Source organism: Scyliorhinus canicula, chromosome 1, assembly GCF_902713615.1.
Source record: "Scyliorhinus canicula chromosome 1, sScyCan1.1, whole genome shotgun sequence".
NCBI lineage: Eukaryota > Metazoa > Chordata > Chondrichthyes > Carcharhiniformes > Scyliorhinidae > Scyliorhinus > Scyliorhinus canicula.
In genome coordinates this window covers 53,188,767-53,206,182 of record NC_052146.1, presented here as the reverse complement: position 1 = coordinate 53,206,182, position 17,416 = coordinate 53,188,767, and the positions used below count along the sequence as shown (strand labels likewise).

General features: G+C 45.2%; 2 long non-coding RNA genes across 2 annotated transcripts in view; one reads left to right on the top strand and one right to left on the bottom strand.

The window, feature by feature from the left end:
• LOC119962796 overlaps positions 1 to 14,666 on the top strand; it is a 100,911-nt gene extending 86,245 nt beyond the window's left edge. The window contains exon 3 of the long non-coding RNA XR_005459968.1: positions 14,592 to 14,666. This is a non-coding gene — a long non-coding RNA (uncharacterized LOC119962796). The remainder of the gene's footprint in view (positions 1 to 14,591) is intronic.
• LOC119962793 overlaps positions 5,400 to 17,416 on the bottom strand; it is an 83,856-nt gene continuing 71,839 nt past the window's right edge. The window contains exons 3-4 of the long non-coding RNA XR_005459966.1: positions 6,665 to 6,900; positions 5,400 to 6,582 (exon numbers count right to left, since the gene is read on the bottom strand). This is a non-coding gene — a long non-coding RNA (uncharacterized LOC119962793). The remainder of the gene's footprint in view (positions 6,583 to 6,664; positions 6,901 to 17,416) is intronic.

Sequence of the window (17,416 nt, the reverse complement as noted above, 5' to 3'; positions counted from 1 at the left end):
TAGATAATATTTAATCACATTCCTGACTTGTGCTGTGTAGATGGTGGACATACTTCAGGGAGTCAAGTACTCATCACAGGATTTCTAGCCTCTGACCTGCTCTTGCAGCCACAGTATTTATGTGGCTTGTCCAGTTCAGTTTCTATTCAATGGTAACCTCCAGGAACTTGATGGTGGGGGTTCAGCAGCAGCAATACCATTGAATGTCATGGGGAGATGGTTAGATTTTGCCTTGTTGGAGATGGTCATTGCCTCGCACTTGTGAGACATGAATGTTATTTGTCATTTATCAGCCAAACCTGAATGTCTTGTGCCTATAAACAGGGACTGCTGATGAATTGCAAATACTGCTGAACATTGTGCAATTATCAGTGAAAACTCGCAGTCCTTGAAGCAAGGTCATTCTGCAACGGTATCCTGGAGCTGAGATATTGGCCTCCAGCAATGGCAGCCATCTTTCTTTGTGCTAGTTGTGGCTCCAACCATTGCAGAGCTTTCTGAATTCCTGATTCCCGTTGACCTCAACAATTGACCTGGAGGTGGTAACTCTGGCAAAGCAGCAGCTCTCACGGGGCAATGGTGTGCCCACATCTCTTTTTGCACTGCAGCTATAAAATCTCCAATTTCCATGAGCAAAGCTCCGTCCCACTTGTTTAAAAATATAGCTGATGCCAATTTCCGTACTTTGTTCTGAGCCAGCTATAATTCATATTTCTGCTGTTTTCTGCCGATTTTTTAAAAATCCCTCCCGCCTGAGAATTAAAATGTATTTTCTGTGTCTTTGAATATCTCATAGAATTATAGACATTTTGTGTGGGAAATCTGTGACCCGAGTGAAGACAAATCTTGCCGACCGGACTGGACCTTAATGCATGAGGACTAGTTGTTTGTCGGTTATGTCGACAATCACACACTCTTGCCTTAACTTCTGATTTTTGTGATTATTTTGTGCTTAATTCACTATTTTACTTTACTTTAATTTACTACTACAGCCCTGGAATTGTAGATTAGGTCTAGGTTTAGGCAATTGGAAGGTAAGCAGACATGGGCCTTTCCATCTGAAAGCCAAGGCTATCTGAAGAGTGAAACACAATCCCAAGTGTTATGAATAAAGGATGTTTGACATGTGCACGTAAACCCAGATTTCATAGGGTATAATCATAGAATGATAATAGATGAGGAGATTATTCTGCCCATCCAATCAGAGCACGCTCTCTGTAATTGAGCGAGTCCCACTCCCCTCCTTTCCCATAATGCTGTGATATTTTTGTTTCAGGTGCTTGTTCAATTCCATTTTGAAAGCCACATGTTCCCCAATTGTCACGCCTTTTGTGTATATTTATTTGAGAAAGGGTATGAAAATAAATGAAAACACCAACATGCAGTAAATAGTCATTATATGTTTAAATATCCCATTGGTTATTACTGAATATTAATCCTTTAAGAAGAGTTTGAGGTCAACATAATGTTAATTCCCATTGCAAAAAATCTTGCGTTGGTTCAATTCAGTCTGGGAAGGCTCAGGGCCCAGACAGATTCCCAGCAGGATTTTGGAGAAGGTTTTCGAAGGAGTTGGGACCTTATCTAATGAAAATGTTCAATGATTCGTTTGTCGAGAAGAACTGCCACCCACGTTGGCACAAGCTTTGGATTTGCTCATTGTGAAAATGGGCAAGGATCCAGTGGAGTGTGGATCTTATCGACCGATATCACTGTTACTGCGGATGCAAAGCTTTTGGCCAAGATGTTGGCAACACGCCTGGAGGGTTGTGTGCTGACTGTGACAGCTGAGGACCAGGCAGGTTCGTGAAGGAGTGGCAATTGTCTTCCAATATTCGGAGGTTATTGAATGTGATGATGATGGCACCGATGGGTCAGTAAATGGAAGTGATAATATCCATGGACGCGGAGAACGCGTTTGATCAAGTTGAGTGGGAGTATCTTTTCAAGGTGCTGGGGCGGTTTGGTTTTGGACCAGGGTTTATTGGTTTGATTAGGTTGTTGTCTTGAGCCCCCATAGCAAGTGTGTGTACTACAGCCACACGGTTGTTGTATTTTTGTTTACACACGGGAACAAGGCAGTGTTGTCCACTTTCCCCATTGCTTTTTACATTGGCGATTGAGCAGTTGGCAATGGCATTGATGGAGTGGGGCAATAGAGGGGGAGGTTGTGGAACATCGAGTATCCCTTCATGCGGACGACTTGCTGTTATATGTGATGGACCCGATTTCTCGCATGAGTAGGATTATGGAAATGTTGACTAAATTTGGTTCTTTTTCAGATATAAAGCTAAATATTGGGAAAAGTGAGGTGTTCCCAATAGGTTCCCAGGACAAGGAAGGGAACTGAAGACGTTGCTGTTTTGGCTGGTCAGGTAGGGTTTTTGGTACCTGGGAATACGGGTGGTGCATAGCTGGGCTCTGTTGCACAAGTTGAATGTGGCCAACCTGGTATAAGGGGTGAAGGAGGATTTAAAGAGTTGGGATGTTTTCCTGCTATCGCTGGCAGGGCGGATCCAAACTTTGAAAATGACAATCCTTCCGAAGCTCTTATTTATTTTCCAGAATCTTTTGATTTTCCTGTCTAAATTATTTTTGGGAGGGTAAATAGGATCATTTTGGCCTTTACATGGGCAGGTAAGGTGCCTTGAATTGGAGAGCCTTTTTGCAGAGGGATGGGGCAAGGGGGTGTTGCCGAATTTGAATAATTACTATTGGGCGGTGAATGTGGAGAAGGTTCGGAAATGGGTGATGGAGGATGATTTGGGACTGCTGGAGGACGCTTTGTGTATCGGGTCAAGTCTGAGGGCACTAGTGATGGCTCCGCTTGCGTTCTCATTGACCAAAAACTCAGCGAGTCTAGTAGTGGTACCCTCGTTAAGAGTATGGAATTGGTTTTAAGTTGGAGGGCATGTCGCTGTGGGCACCGATTTGTGGTAATCATTGATTTATTCCAGCAGGGTTGGATTCGATAGATAGGGTTTGGGAACAGGAGGGGGTATAGAGAGGTTTAGGGACCTGTTCATGGAAGGTGGTTCTGTAGAGTTGGGGGAACAGGTGGAGAGGTGTCAGCTGCCGAGGGAGAATGGGTTCCGGTACGTGCAGATTAGGAATTTTGTGAAGAAGGAGCTGTCTCGTGATTGCCGCCCTGTTCGTCGCTAGAAAAGATAGCAATAGGAGTGGGTAAGATCTCAGATATTTATGGGCAGTTAATGGAGAGGGAGGAGATAAAGAGGAAGTGGGAGGAGGAGTTGGGTGGTGCATTTGAGGGGGGCTTGGAGTGAGGTCTTGTGTAGGATAAGCTCGACCGCCTCATATGCAAGATTGAGTTTAATTCAATTTAAAGTGGTGCTCAGAACACATATGACAAAGGTGCATATGAATGGTTTTTTTTCCGGAGTTGGAGTGAGATGCGAGTGGTGTTTAAGGGGGCCAGTGCACTGCGCACACATGTTTTGATCCTGTGACGTGTTGGTCTTTGACTCCCTGATAGTCCAGAGGAGTATCCTGGTAGGGTGGCGGGCTCCAAAGCGGCCAAGGACAGCGGGATGGGTGAATGACCTGTAGGAATTTTTACATTTGGAGAAGATAAACTTTGCCGTTAGGGGGGGTCGGAGGATGGATTCTACTCGAGGTGGAGGCTGAACTTCTCTGACTTTAAGAGTAAGTGTCAGGTGGTAGGGGAGGTTGTTTTGTTTTATATAATAGTTAGAAAGAGGGTCATGTGATGTGATATGGTGGATGGGGTGTTTATAGTGAGAAATGTGCATAGTTGGATGGAATGTTGTGTGTTGTATAGAAGATGAAAATATCCTGAATAAAAATATATATATTTTTTAATTCCTAAGTATTGAGAGTGGACTCTTCCTATAACATATCAGGCATATGGTTATTGAAAACAAAATATTTGATATGTTTTTTGTGTGAATGAGGCATTGCGCATTACTTTGGAAGATGTAGAAGAGGCCAACTCCGTTTTAATGTTGTCTTCTGCTGCCCATAGATATTGACAGCGATATCAGCATTAACTATCTGAGAGGGAACTCTCCCTCCCTGTCTCGGGATATTCACAGTGCACCATTGCACGTATTCAGACAGCTGCTGCACAGTAGGATGAGTCACTTTTCCCTGCTTCTCCTCCACCCTCATGATAAGGCAACTCTCCTGATTTCGACATGTAAGTTTGAGATCATGCTATGTGGGTAGTTATTGATATCTGCTGGCATTCCACCAGCCCTTGACTCAACATGTCACAATTCAAAGCCCATATTTCCACTTTATACTTTGAAGAACAAAAGTTGTGGCATTCCATGGTGTGACTTCATAATTTTCAGGATACCTTTCAAAGCTCTATAATCAGGCATCCAGAACTCGCTGGTTAGTTGATTCAGGAACATTGACAAGCAGCCCATTCCGGAGGAGTCACACTTTAAAGATCAGGCCTAGAATTTGCCAGTTCGTGCTGAACTAGATCAATTAAATTGGAATTTGTAACCCTGTTATTACTCTGAACTCTAGGTAGCTGTGCTTCCAACTAATAATTTATGAATTTATTCTCATGCAACGTAAAACTACAATTGAAACTTGTGGTGGAAAAATGGCCTGCGCACAGTCTTTGAGGTGCCACTTCAGAATTGATTTATTCCCCGGGATTCAGGGTAACAGCGATATTGACAGCAGACGTTGATACATTGGACCATTGGGCTCCTTAATCATCCCAGTGGCGAATTTATGCCACAATTTGCTGAAAATATAATTAGAATCGGCTGCAGCGAATATAGCAACAGATCAGAGGGACAAAGGAAATGCCCATTGCAATGCCATGGCTACTCAGGCACGGAAATGTTTAGCGTAGATTTTGAAGGTTGAACGAATGGGCAGAAACCAACAGGAATTCCAATTGTAGGTAGCTCGCTTGCCTTGAGGACTATTTTTAAATCTGTCTGGTTCGATCATTAGATGGAACAATGGCCCCTCCTCTTCCTCTTGAGGTTGTAGCAACAACTCGGAAAGCAAAGGCTTTTAGTCCTCAATCACTCAAGCAATCTGCAATCCCAAAGATATTTTTGATCAACTGTTTGGATTATAACAAGATGCAAATCGGCAGATTGTGATTGGTAACTACCACATGCACAACATATAGGATTAACAATCCAAATCACAGAAAAAGATCACTTTTTTAAATATCAATTTAGAGTACCCAATTCTTTTTTCCCAATTAAAGGGCAATTTAGCGTGGCCAATCTACCTACCCTGCACATCTTTGGGTTGTGGCGGAGACACGGGAAGACTCGGGGAGAATGTGTAAAGGAAATGAATCATTTTAAAATGATTACATCGGACCAGGAACCATCAACCCCGCCCACCACCATGCCCCTACCACTCCCCATCCCCCACACCAAATAATATATACCAAAGACTAATTATAAAAACCACCTAATAGAGGCAACACGATTATTTATTTACCTCAACTGCAATTTCTATGATTGCACCGAATATACTGAGTCTGCCAACAGTAGTGGCATAAATCATCCACATCATAAGTCCCTGTAATTTGTGCACCATGACAATGATGTGCACTGTTGGCATGCCATTACTATGGTGCAGGCATTCAGTGCAAACCAGCCGCCAAAATAATACATGTACACAAACTGAAATTTCTGGAGAAGAATTTCTCACTAAAGAAAGAAAACTGGGCAGCCTAATAATTTGGAGCTAATACTGAAATGTACAACGTAATGAGCATGTCTTTTTTACAAAGACAGTTGGATTCTTGAAAAGGAATCTTTTAGAATGGTTTTCCTGGGATCAATAGGAGCACAAATGTTTTTCCTAGCGTGATGAAAAAAGTAATCCCACCCACTCTCGGTCGCTTTGCTCCATTAATTCCACCCCACCCCTCCACACCCTCCCATAGGATATGCCTGCCAACTTGGCTCCAGGGAAGAGCTGCCAGGTTTGCTGAGTGATGTCCGCCCCCTTCCCCTCCTCAATTGGCGAGCTATCCGCTAGCAGTACTTTAGCACAGGCAGCTTGCCAGTTTGTATTATTCTGAGTCCCAATCACCAAAACAGGTCGCATTCCGCACCAGCGGCAACAGGCAGGTGGTGCCACAACTCCAACTACTGCTCACTCCCATTGGATCTAACAGTAAAGTTTGAACCAGAGAGCTCACAAATTACTGAGTCACAGAATTGTTACGGCGAGACTTCCGGTGGCAGCTATCTAGTGAGCAGTCCCAACGCGGTGGCTCACACCAGGGAAGTTTGTTTTTGGTCCCTTTCTTCCAGTTTGTGCTTGATGTTTGGGGGGGAAATTTGAGTTGTTCAATGGGATAAGGTTCCCAAATTTAAAAATTGCCCAGCAAGTATAATACAAGGCAGCAGATGAGAAAAGAATTGTCGTCAGACTCAGAAGCTCCTTGAGCCGAGTTGGTGAAGCAAATGGCTCCTGTTGCGACTTTGGCCTTTCCTTGGACAGCCGCGATGCTGGCACGTTTCTTGGAGGTTGATTTCAAGAAGCAGCGGTACGTGGAGGACCTTGATAAGGCAGCGGAAGGGTTCTAGCCCACATCCATTCGGCCTTGGAAAAGATGGATCAGAAAGTAAAGGAGCAAATAGTTAGATACAAACATTGTACTGGGGGACTGGCGAATCATACTCACATGTTTTGGTCTGTCGCTTAACTTTTAAGATTCTGGGTCTCCATTTTCATCACTATGTCAGGGATTCTGAGTGTTCAGCTGGAGCCGTGCCCATTGATGGCTATGTTTGGTGTACCGTGCTGCAGACACAGGTGAACACGGACGTCCTCATCTGCGCCTCGTTAATAGCCCGGAGGGGAGTTCTGCTCAGGTGGAGGTCCACGGTACTGCCCAGTGCCTCGGCCTGGCTGAGTGACCTGATGAAAATTTGCATATGGAGAAGGTCAAGTAGACAATGAGGCGGTAGGTGGAAAAGTTCTACTCGAGGTGGCAGCCTTTCATCTCCTTTTTCAAGGAATTAATCACAATCAGTTGCAGTTAGTTTTTGATTTGTTTGTTCATGGGGGGTTAGGGTTATAGGGATAGATGTGGGTGGGTTTATTTTGCAATGGTGTTTTGGTTTCACTTGTTATAACCCAAAAGAGTGTTTCTAAATCTTAAAAAAATTAAGCATCGTTATGGTGCGATTGAGGCCATTTGGCCTATCATGTCAGCACTGGCTCTCCAAATGAATACCATGGCTCAGTGTCACAAATGGAGAAAATGAGTGAGAGCACATATTGGCCAGAATTCTCTGGCCATTCGCTGGCGTGGGGTGGCTTCAATCGGAATTCCCACTGACAATGGCAGGAACAAACGGCGTACCGCCTCCCGCTGCCGAGAAACATGCAGCTGGAAAGCCGGAGAATCCCACCCATTAAAACAAACCTAACAATGAGTGGGTTCAATGTTCCAACACCCTTCCATTGCTCAAAAAAAGTTTCAAAGCAAACACTTGAACTTTGTTATTACAGCTCATATGACTAACTTTGGTATTTCACCTATTTTGCAACCTTGTAGTGGATTTCTGTTGCCAATTATTTTTCTGTAAGCCCCATCCTAGTTGTTCTGTTTTTACAGCACAAGTAGGCACAAGATTATTTTTTTCTAAAATTTATGTGTAGGGGGAAATGTACATATTAGGTCTATCATACTCAAAGTTGTGCAATTAAATTGTAATTTCAAATTTTTGCTCCAATGTCGCTGAGTAGATACTGACTTTATTTTTTTTGTAGAATCACACATTTTGCAAGACTGCCTCCTTGCTGACAGCTTAGGCAGCATGGTAGCACAGTGGTTAGCTTGGTTGCTTCACAACTCAAGGGTCCCAGGTTTGATTCCCGGCTTGGGTAACTGTCTGTGCGAAGTTTGCACGTTCTCCCCATGTCTGCGTGGGGTTCCTCCGGGTCCTCCAGTTTCCCCCCACAGTCAAAAGATGTGCAGGTTAGGTGGATTGACCATACTAAATTGCGATTAGGTTAGGTGGGGCTACTGGGTTATGGGGATAGGGTGGAGATGTGGGCTTAGGCAGGGTGCTCCTTTCAAGAGTCGGTGCAGACACGATGGGCCAAATGGCCTCCTTCTGCATTGTAAATTCTCGGATTCCATGATAGCGTTACTACTCCATTGCAATCTGTTTGACCACACAAAGAATTAGACCTTTTGAGTTGAACTGTCAGACTAGTTACTTCGAGCACACCAAAGAATCATCAACTTTTCCGGTAATTCACACAGAGCAAGTGATCTGCACTTAAATATTTGTACAAGTTACTCTTGCTTGAGGGAGATCTCCCGGCTTGCCAGTAGCATCCCCACCTTTGTGCCAAAAGCTCCAATTTAAATTCACATGCCAGGACTAGATGGACAAGGTGCCTTTATAATGTGGCCAAACAGGTTGAGTATCGAGCAGGAGAGATTCCTGATCAACCACGTGATTAAAGTAATTGGAACCTCTACCATCATTATTCATAGCTTGAGGGCGTGATTTACCATCTATGTCCCGCCAGAATCATGACACCTCTCAAGATCTCGTGAGACGTTGTGACTTGGATCCCGCTGAAAATCAGCGGGGCCCAGACTCACATAGCTAAAAGAGTTTAAAACTGCACTTAGCTGTGCTGCTGCCGGATCGAACAGCCACCCGGCATCTGTTGGCCTCTCCAAGAAGACCCCAGTCAGGCACTGTTTAGCATCACAAATGGGGACCAGGCAGAATGGCACCTGGGGGGAGTCTCCTAGGTGATTGGAGGCCCCTGATGATTGGCTTCTGGCCAGGCTGACACCATTGCACTGCTGGTGCCACCTGGGCACCTTGGCACTGCCAGTCTGTCACCCTGGCAGTGTCACCTGGGCAACCTGGCAGTGCCATCCATGTACCATCTGGGCACTGCCAGCATTCCTGTGTGGCCCTGCCAGGCTGCAGAGGCACTCCCAGGCTGCCAGGATGCTAGTGTTAAGGTGCCAGCCTGACATTTTGCCCACACCATTGATCGGGCCCAGGGTCGCCTGTCAGTATGTGGTGGGGTATAGGGGGACCCGAAGACCCCCCCTAACAGTGAATTGAGGTGTTCTGGGGGTTCAGGGGTTGCATCAGGGGGGTCAAGCGATCGAGGCACCATCTCTTCCTGCACTGAACGGCTGCGCTCATCGGAGCTTCTTAGTGCAGGATATGTGGCTAATTGCGGCCTTGACAGGGTGCTCCCTGCCGGGGGCTGGAAAAAGAACAGAGTGCCATTAGATAGCAGGTATTACAAGCGCCTGGAATGACCCTTTGATTTCCACTCAGAACGGGCTCTGTTTTTTAGTTAAATCGCGTCCCTTGCTACAGCATGCATCCTTTGGGGGCAAGTTGGCTGGATGGGCAATGTGGATCAGATTGGTGCCAACATCATGGGATTTGATTCCTGTTTCGGCTGGAATGGATTTGGAACCTGTCTCTTTGGCCTACCTGTGATCGAGGTTATGGCCCTGTGGGTTGGACCTGTCTTCAGGCAGAGCACTCAAGAAGAAGAATCTTGCTGACACACTCCTGAAAATCAGCTGTGCTTAGTACAATTACCAGACTGTCGGAAACTGAATAACAGGGTCTGCCCTATATGTGTTGGTAGGGCAAAATCACTTAACTGAAATTTAACATAGAGACTTATAACGTGAAGACAAAATGACTTAGCTGTCAGATTAGATGTTAAGTGTGGCTTATATTATTATGTGTCCATAATATTGTCATAGTTTGGGACTGTATCTTTAAATGTATAGAATCACAGAACCATTGAATTTACATTGCCGATCCAGCCAATTTGCCCCCAAAGGATTTACAGTGCAGAAGGAGGCCATTCGACCTGTCGTTTCTGCACCGGCCCTTGGAAAGAACACCCTGCTTAAGCCCACACCTCCATCCTATTCCCGTAACCCAGAAACCCCACCTAACTTTTTTGGACACTGAGGACAATTTAGCTTGGCCAACCCACCTCACCTGCACATCTTTGGACTTTGGGAGGAAACTGGAGCACCTGGAGAAAACCCATCCAGATACGGAGAGAAAGTGTAAACTCCACACAGTCACTCGAGACCGGAATTGAGCCTGGGACATGGAGCTGTGAGACAGCAGTGCTAACCACTGTGCCACCGTGCAGCTAAATGAAAGTGTTCATGGCAGGAAGGTCACATGAGGAGAGATTGGGTCGACTAGGTCTGTCTCACTGGAGATTAGAAAAATGAGAGGGTATCTGATTGAAACGTATAAAATTCTGACAGGGCTGCACGGACTGGATGCAGGGTTGTTGTTTCCTCTGATTCGTGGGTCTACAAGAAGGAGGCACATAATCAGTTTGCTGGGGAGGCCATTTTGGACTGAGATGAGGAGAAAAGTCTTCACTCGATGGTTGGTGAACCTGTGGAAATCTCTACCACAGGAGGCTGTGGAGGCCAAATCACTGAATGTATTGAAGAAGGAATAGATTGATAGTCTATAAACGTGTCAAGGGATGTGGAAATAGTACTGAGATAAATTGACCAGCCATGATCATGCTGGATGGCGGAGCAGGCTCGAAAGGCTGAATGGCCTACTCCTATTTTCTATGTTTCTGTGCTGGAGTTTATCTGACCTGGGTGCTTTAATTGAAAGGGCGATGCCAAATCTCCCAAATATGGGGACAATGACATTTGTTTCTAAGTTCACAATGTGGAGACCTAAAGGCTGGAATTTACCGGCCGTTCACACCGGCGGGATTTTCCAGTCCCATCGATGCTGCATGCCAGCCACAGGTTTCCCAGAAGTGAGGGACGCATTCAGCGGGAAACCCATTGACAGCAGTGGGACCAGAAAAACCCGCCGCAAGCTACTAGTGCCCCCCACCCCGCTCCCCTCGCTACGAAACATGCGGCGGCTTGTCTAGAAACTCCTGCCCTAAAGCTCCTGCGACCAGACAGGTGTTATCAATACCAAGCTGTGAACAGGTGTGCTGTTCTTTTGTTTCTAAGGTGAAAGGCAGTGGTGATCAAGAGACAGCTGATTAACATTCTTACTTTGATAGAAAGCGCATTACCAAAGAGAAGGCATTTTTGTGATCAGGTGGCAGGCTATCCTATAACTTCCGGTATACCAAACACAGACAGCAGTTGCCCTGCACCGTAAACAGAGAAAATGTTGACTCTGTCATTTACTGCATGGAATGCGGGTGGCAGTTTGCACTCAGCTTGAAGATGTAGGGCATGATTCTCCGTTGCCCGATGCCAAAATCGGGAACGGTGATCGAGCGGACAATAGCTCCCGCAGTCAAAATCATGGCAGGTGGCGGTTTGGCGCAGAATCGTGATGCGCCGCCCCCTCCAAATTGGCGTCATTGTGACGCATGCCATGCGGAGTTACGACCACGTTTGCATCACAATATCGGGCCCAGCCACCATGCTCCGCCTTTGATGGGCCGAGTTCCTGATGGTGTGACCCACGTGTGGTCTCAACAGCTTAGCCTGGCGTGGTGACCGCGGAGGGGAGAGAGGGAGAGGGTGTACATTGTCCAGCACCGCCATACATCGCCACAGTCGATGGCCGTGGGCCGTGGGGCTTCTGTCAGGGCTCTGGGGAGTAGTGGGGGTTCCCGGGAGGCGGACTGTGGAGTCGGGATGGATGGGGGTACACGGTCCAGCATAACCAGCGACATCTTTTCGGACGCGGTCAGTATGTGTGTGTGGGGGGGTGTAGGTTTACGCTCGGCTACAGCTTGTCAGGCCTGAGCATGTCCCGGCTATTCTGCCACTGTGTTCTGTATATTCTGTGAGTGTTTCACGCCGGTGCTAGTCCTCACCAGTAAAGGAAGCGGTGCAGGTGTAGCGCCGTTTTTTCCATCATTGAACTCCATGGATCCTCCGTTGGGGTCAGCACTTAGCCGTAGAAAAGGAGAATGCAGCCCCTAGTTCGTGAGAAGTTAAACATGGCTGAAGGGTTCACCTATTTGAAGTTAGGTTAGAGGGGGAATCCTCAAGAAAACTCTCACAGTCGAAGATAGTATTGGGAAAGGGACAAAAAAAGGAAGTAAATCTTTGGCAACTGCGACACACTTTGGATTACACCCAGGAGATCTACTTTAGAGACTGATTAATGTAGCAAAATTTGGGTTTGATTCGTCATTGAAAGTAAAGAGAGTCAAGCTCTGTTGTATGACTTGGGCTGAATTCTCCGCTTCACGATGCCAGAAGCATGAATTGAAATCGGATGGAGAATCATGTGAAATGGAAAATATCCGTTTTACGCCCGATTTCAACAGCATGCTCCGCCTCGCCGGCAGTGTGATCGATGTGTGCATCCTGTGCCAGCTGATCCATGCAAAACCGTCATTTGCATGGATTTTAATATCATTAGCAGCTTGGACACCTAATGCTCCACTATTTAAAAATGGGGACTGGCACCATGCTTGTGGAGGGGGAACGGAAGGCTGAACAAAACCTCTGAGAAAGCCTCAAAAATTGTTGGACTTGCTGTGGTTGGCAGCCACGGGCCAGAAGCGATAGCAGAGAATGACTTGGTGCCAGGTCCGTGGGACTCGGGGTGTCTCCATCGGGCGGGCCTGGCTCAGACCTCCATTGCTGCTAAATGTGGATTTAAATACACCCGTCCGATGCTACTTACAGGCTCCTGGCCGCCCACATTGCTGACTGCTCACTATATCCTGTGAATAGTTAGAGAGCCTCTGGTCATCTGGGAGCTCGCTCAGGCTGCCACACTGGACTCCCTCATACCCCAGCTGTATCATTAAGGGGATGGGTGGGCTAAACTCAATCAGGGGCCCACCAGATGTTGGCACTCCTCAGAAGCAGCCCCACTGCAGAGAAAGCAGGGGATCAGCAGAGCTCACCCCAACCAAAGAACATCTGCACTGTGGACTTTAAAACCCTCCCTGGTTCTCTGTCCCTCTCAGGGCAAAGGCCTAATCAGTGACCCGCACCTCTCAGGATCACCAGCTGTCTCTTCCTGGTGAGGCTGGCAGCGCTGACTGCCTCTGCCACCACCTCCCAGGGGCTGTTCAGGAGGGCAGACTTAAGTCTGTGGCCCACCCTGCGGAATAGTGTGCCCACCTCTCCTCACTTGCATGGAGCTTTGGGCCCAACTCGGACTCCCAAACTTGGGGGACAACTCTTCTCTGAGCTATCTGCTCTCAGCTCCCCCTTCTTTTTTGACCACTCCCAAACTCAGGGAGGCCTCTGGGAACATCCCTCTCACCTGGTAAGGACCCCAGGCACGATGTCCGGCAGTGCCAACCTGGCACTGCTTGCCTGACACCCTGGCAGTGCCCCTGACAGCCTGGCAGTGCCGTCCTGGCAAACATGGTGGCAGTGCTAAGGTGCCCAGGTGCCAGAGGGAGTGCCAGGGTGCCACCCTGCTCCGTCCCCAACCACCCAGAGGTCTCTAATGGCGTGGGAGAACCCGCCGCCCCCCCCCCCCCCCCTGAGGTGCCAGTCTGATTGATCCACGTTTGTGGAAACCAGTACTAAACGCCGCCCTAGCGAGGTCTCCAAGAAAAGGCCGGTAGTTCCTGGGCACGGGAGAATCCTGCAAATGCATATTTAAATCATCCTCATGCATCATTTAAATATGCAGATCTGAATCATGCCCAGTGTGGTCAAGTTCCAGATCGCGATGTCTTGCGAGACTCTGTTAAATCTCGCGAGGCGTATCGAGAGTAGCAAACCTCTTGAGATTCAACGGCCTTATCCCGACCCCAAGTTGGGAAAATCGAGGCTGCTGAATCACGCCCTCAGCCTCACAATCGGAGAATCCCGGCCTTTGCCTATGAGATGAAAATAGTGTTTAGTTAATAGTGAATTTCCTTTCGTCATCGATACCAGTGAAAATTATTTTAAAATGGGAAATCTTGTGTGTCCTTCTTTCAGCTAATAACTGGAAGTTCAAATATCTCTTTAGCTTCTCAGCTGCTATGGAGATGGTAACAGCTATTTAGATACACCAAGGCAGATTAAAACAGCTTACTATACATCATTGCGCTAAATTATCTGTTTCAGTTATTGTAGTGATGTAAATGCAATGAATTATGATCACAAATATCAAACTAAAGATATCTTCAAATAAATTCAGTATGAAATTGCAGGAATGTTGCAACATTGTTTCCCCTATTTGAATATTTCTGCTTAATTCTTAAACCAAAGAATAATGTTTTATCAATTTTCTCGTGCTCTGATTATTATATTACAGATGATTTGCAAAAAGTCAAATTTGATTCATATAATTTAAATTCATATTATGTTAAAACAGAAAGATAACTTAGTGAGTCTAGAAAAAGTGGCCATTTATTGTCTTGCAAATAATTCTCAGAAATTCTGTCAGAAATTATTTTTGTTGAATGATTTGCTGATTATTATTTATCTTGAAGCTGGAAATCAGTAAGCAATGGTTCCTACAGACAAAGTGCATCTTATTATTGCTTCTTAATTGTAAATGTTGACACTGCACTGACTTAATTAACTGTCCAGAATTGGTATGTGTACCATACAGTTGTATTCTGAATTTCAACCATGCCAAGGAACACTTGACTTAAATTCATTTTTTTTTTCACAGTTACAATGAACACCACCACACCAGAGAGCAAAATGAAACAATTGTACTTTTGTCTTTCTAAAGAATGATTCCAGAGACACGGACTCTGGCAGCTGAGGATAGACATTCATCTTGGATAGCAGCACAAAGCGAGGGGGAATGGACTGGCTGCCTATCTGAGCACAATATTCAGTTACGCTGTGGTGAATAGATTTAAATATCAGGCACTGCGCATAATGTTCAGCTCCCCACCTCCCCACCACCTCACCCCCCCCCCCCCCCCCCCCCCCCCCCCCCCAGCATTTAACGAGAGGCTAATTCCTAACCCTTTTCATCAACATGCTATTTGACACATCGGTGTGCAGAAAGTTAGAATACTTTGGGATCGGAATTTCTCTCATTGCTGTATCTGGCCTTGGTGAAGATTATCTTCTTTTAAAATATCACTAAGCAGAGGAGAATCTCAATTATTTTTGCAGGAAATGACCAGCAGAAGTCTAACTCATCAGATTATTTTTCGTATTTTGTTCAACATTTTGAATTCAGCGAGCACGATCCTTAATAGGAATGAAAAGAAAATGTTAAATTCATGCTGCCTACAAGGAATTTGCAATTTTGGCGCTAGAGAGTTATTGAAGACCCCCTCATTTGTAGAATGTATTTTGCAGGATCATACAGAGCATCCTTTTAAATGATCTACTCTGTACCAGAAACTCTACCCTTTAGAGTAATATAACAGTGAGTGCTGATATTGTAGCATCATTATAAATACCCTGTCAATATTACAATTTTCCCTGTTCTGAATATTTCCTACTGCCTGGGTTCTCTCATAATCACACGCCATTGATCACTAACATTGTGTTTATTTCTATGTCACCCACAGCACAGATCTAGAATATCAGGCCAAGCTCTGATTCTGAAGAAAGTTGCAAGTCGTCAGTCATAACAACTTATTATGTGCTGAAAGAAAAGAAGCTTTTAGGGACTACAGTGTGTTAAACAAAACGGTTCACTTCAACCAGCAGGCACATCGCGATTCAAGTATATTTTCAACAGCACCAAATTTTGAAAATATTTGTTAGTGAGAGGAACACACCGCACAGTATTTGTATACTCCTGCTCTTCTTCTGAAAGGCAGCAACCTTTACATTGGAAGAGGAATTCAGTGGTTTCTGGTGTAAACATGATACATTACATTGCTTTATGCATGGCTGATACTTTTTAAAACATTGACATTTTTCAGGCACAGACAAACACCATGCAACTGACTATTCTATACTTCGCAGTCTTTGAAATTCTTCTAAATCTAACAAAAACCAGAGCCGGTTTTATGTTGACTTCAGTTTCACATTAAAGGATTTATAACTTGAGTACTGATTTTGAGCCTGGTTTTGCTTTCTCTCATTCTCCTCAGTGCAATGCAAAGCTCATATTATCATGTATATATTTTATATATGTTATACACACAGTAGCCACTGTTAAGGGATCTGCTGTTTCAATTATATGATATATGTTATCAGGCCTAATACAGTAATTGACTAAGTTGAATTATTATTTTATTGCACAGTATTGTAGAAATACTAGTGATAACTTAGGCCTTACATATCTTGGTTATGCCAGTTCTTGCATGGTTGCTATAAATCTGTGATGTTGATTATAGTTCATGTAACACATGTTCATTTTATCTCTTATCCCTTCTTAAAGCCCAAGATGCAAAGGAATTAGAAAGGGAGATAGTCCAGATAGGACGCAGGTCCTCAGTACCCGTGGAAGGGTTGCAAGATGATGGCTTCATAGTGGTGGAAATATGGTTTCTGGGTCTGGGAGCCCTGGTGGTATCTGGTTAGAGATGAGTGATGTTATATTCTGGTAATATTTGGCTTTGAAAATGAGGTAGGGTATCCAGTTTGTGACAGTGCTACTGGGGTGGGATGTCAGGGTCACGGATCACTGGGGAAGGGATACTGGAAGGGGGCACTGCAAGGGCAGATTTAGCTCAGTTGGCTGGACAGCTAGGCTGTGATGCAAGGCCAACAGTGCAGGTTCAATTCCCATACCAGCTGAGGTGATTCATGAAGGCCCCCGCCTTCTCAACCTTGTCCTCGCCTGAGGTGTGGGGATCCTCAGGTTAAATCACCACCAGTCAGCTCTCCCCATCTAAGGATAAAACAGCCTATTGTCATCTGGGACGATGGTGATTTTGCTGCAAGGGCTGGTATCTGGGAGTATTGGAAATGGTGGTTATGTGTTTTGAGACCGCCGATCTTAGAAATTGTTCATGTAAACATAGGAATTAATAATGTAAAAGTTGACAGAAAATTGTGAAAGAAGTGGAAACAAGAAATAAGGATTTGTACACATGAAATTTTGATTAGTGTAAAGTTTTTAAATATAATTAAGGCACAGGCAGACATAGAAAACAAACTTGACATCTAACTCAAGTTTTGGTGTACATGGATTTTTTTTGTTATCCATGGATTTAAAATGAAGTATCGTGCAGATTTAAATTGAGAGTAGTGTTTTCAATTTTTTTGGAACAAATAATTATTCAAAAACAGTCAAAGTCTCTGAAAACAAAGAGAGATACATTTTTTTTTTTAAATTTAGATTACCCAATTATTTTTTCCAATTAAGGGGCAATTTAGCATGGCCAATCCACCTACTCTGCACATTTTTGGGTTGTGGGGGCGAAACCCACGCAGACACAGGGAGAATGTGCAAACTCCACACAGACAGTGACCCAGAGCCGGGATCGAACCTGGGACCTCAGCGCCGTGAGGCGGTTGTGCTAACCACTAGGCCACCGTGCTGCCCGAGAGATACATTTTTACAATAGATTATTTGCT